A 2,911-nucleotide genomic window follows, 5' to 3' on the forward strand; every position below is an offset into this window, starting at 1 on the left:
GTTTTTCATTATTATAGGAATAACAGGATTATATATATATATATATATATATATATATATATATATATATATTATATTATATTATAGATACTCTCTTTTTATGTATTTATGTTATTCATATCAATAAGACATAATAAAGAATTCCTTCTATTATTTGTTTCCTTTATATGGTATCATGAGCATGAACTATCCTCTGCTCAATCATTCATTTTCTTATTCTCTCCATCATTCTGACCACCTCCGAATGGTCCTTGTTTCAAAATCTCTAGATGGAGACAATTTTTTGACTTGGCGTAGAGCCATGGTCAATTCTTTAAATGCAAAATCCAAATTGGGTTTTGTTGATGGAACTCTCAAGGCACCCTATGGGAAAGACAAACCAGAAGAATACGCAGCATGGAAAAAATGCAACGACATGGTATTATCTTGTAGATAGTGGTATTTTCTATGACACTGCTCATGAAGTTTGGGAAGTTCTTCAAAATCGCTTCTCTTAAGATTGAGAGAGAAATTGCTTGTTTGACTCAAGATCAAATGACAATCGCAAACTATTACACGAAGTTAAAGAAATTATGGGATGAGTTAGGCTCCTATAGTAATGCAACCTACACTTGTGGAGTAGACAATAAAAGGTGCAAATTGATGCAATTTCTTATGGGATTGAATGACTCTTATAGTGCTATTCGTGGTCAAATTCTCTTAATGAATCCATTGCCTAATGTTACATAGGCTTATTCTTCCATCATTCAAGAAGAAAAACAACGACATTTGGGCATCACATGTGACGCAATCAAAGCTTCAGCCATGGTTGTTCAAAAGAATGAACCAACAACCCTTGTTGTTTGCCACAAACAAGAACTTCCTTCTCATTTTAATTCATCTAATCAAAAGTCGCTGCATTGTTCTCATTGTGATAGAGATCATCATACAAAAGAAACATGTTGAAAGCTACACAGTTATCCTCCTAAAAACCCAAGGCATGGAGTCACCCAGAATGCTTATTCTAAGCCTAATGGGAATAATCAATTTTCAGCAACGAATGTCACAACGACTCTAGTGATGCAATAATTGCAGTGTACAATGAATGGATTAACTGAATTACAACTTCAACAAATGTTGTCTATTATGCAGGGTAATGCATCATCTCCGTCAACTAATCCTAAGGTCAACAACGCCAATGTTCCTTCAGGTTTGTGACCACCCAAACTTATAATTGATAGTGGGGCCACTGATCACATTATTTCTTCACTAACCTTGCTTGTCAAAAGTAAAGAAAACACTTCTTTACCACCAGTTGTTATGCCAAATGGTAATCATGCCCCTATTATCTCTATTAGAACTTTACCTTTAAGTCCAATTGTTTCTTTAACCAATGTGCTTGGGGTACCATCTTGCAAAGTAGATTTGATGTCAGGTGTATTTTGTGGGATTTGATGTGAGGATGACAATTGGTTTGGGTAAACAACAAGGTGGACTCTATTACTTGGTTGTAAGGACATAAAAAAGTCTTACACACCACAACAAAATGGAGTTGTCGAGCATAAGCATAGACATATCCTTGAGTTAACACGAGCTCTTCGTTTTCAAGTTCATCTTCCTTTACACTTTTGGGCAGAATGTGTTTCCACTGTTGTCCATATTATTAATAGGTTGCCTACACCTCTTCTATCATGTCAGACACCTTTTGAGCGCCTATATGGTAAACTCCCTACTTATTCACACATTTGAGTTTTTAGATGTCTTGCTTATACTACTAATGTTCATGTTTCTCATAAGTTTGTTCCTCGTGCCCAAAAATAGGTTTTTCTTGGTTATCCTCTTGGCCAAAAGGCTTACAAGTTATATAATCTCAAAACTCATCAAGTCTTCACTAGTCGCGATGTTGTCTTCCATGAGGATATTTTTCCGTATGACTCCATTGACACCTCTTTCACCGTCGTAGACCCTATCATATCTAATGTTGTCCCAGATAATCCTCTATCTATGACTCTTCCATACATTCCACCACCACCTACAGAAAACACAATTGTGCCTCCCACTAATTCCCCACCTATGGTACCCTTGCGTCGTTCTCAACGATCTCATGGTCCTCCTGCAACTTTACGAGATTATATTTGCAATCAGGTAGTGTCCCCTGACCTATTATCATCCTCCTTATCTTTTCCAAATAAAGGTACATGATATCCTCTCTACAATTTTATCTCTTATGATCGTTATACCCCTCAACATCAATCCTTTATTGCTACAATTACTAATGATGTTGAACCCACATGTAATGAACAAGTTGTTTCTCACACTCATTAACAAGAGGCAATGCAATCTGAATTGGCTGCTTTGGAGGCTAATAATACTTGGTCTATTACAACTCTTCCTCCTGGAAAGAAGGCTATTAGTTGTCGTTGAGTGTATAAAATCAAGTGCAACTCTAATGGTTCTCTTGAACGGTATAAGGCACGTCTTGTTGCAAAGGGATATACGCAACTAGAAGGTATCGATAAGCATGACATTTTTTCACCTATTGCTAAAATAGTCACAATCTATTGTTTATTAGATTTGGCTGCTGCTCAACATTGGTCTCTTCATCAGCTTGATATCCATAACATTTTTCTTCATGGTCATCTTTCCAAAGAAATCTATATGTCCCTTCCTCTAGGTTTTCAGCGATAGGGGGAGAATCTTGTGTGTCACCTTAACAAGTCCTTATATGGATTAAAACAAGTTTCTCGTCAATGGTTTGCAAAATTCTCTATAGTTATTCAGGCTGCTGGTTTTATTCAATCAAAAGCAGATTACTCACTGTTTACATGTACAAAAGGCAAGTCACTTACAACTTTGTTGATTTATGTCGATGATATTCTCATAACTGGTAATGACCCTATTGCAATATCTAGTCTTAAACAATTCTTACATA

General features: G+C 36.1%; 1 pseudogene; it reads left to right on the forward strand.

Moving 5' to 3' along the window:
- The first annotated feature begins 244 nt into the window (after nt 1–244).
- Nucleotides 245–1,434, forward strand: LOC146886237 (uncharacterized; annotated as a pseudogene).
- Nucleotides 1,435–2,911: the final 1,477 nt, after the last annotated feature.

This window comes from Vigna unguiculata, chromosome 5, assembly GCF_037176805.1.
Source record: "Vigna unguiculata cultivar grain cowpea cultivar isolate G323 ecotype 2 chromosome 5, ASM3717680v1, whole genome shotgun sequence".
Classification (NCBI taxonomy): Eukaryota; Viridiplantae; Streptophyta; class Magnoliopsida; order Fabales; family Fabaceae; genus Vigna; species Vigna unguiculata.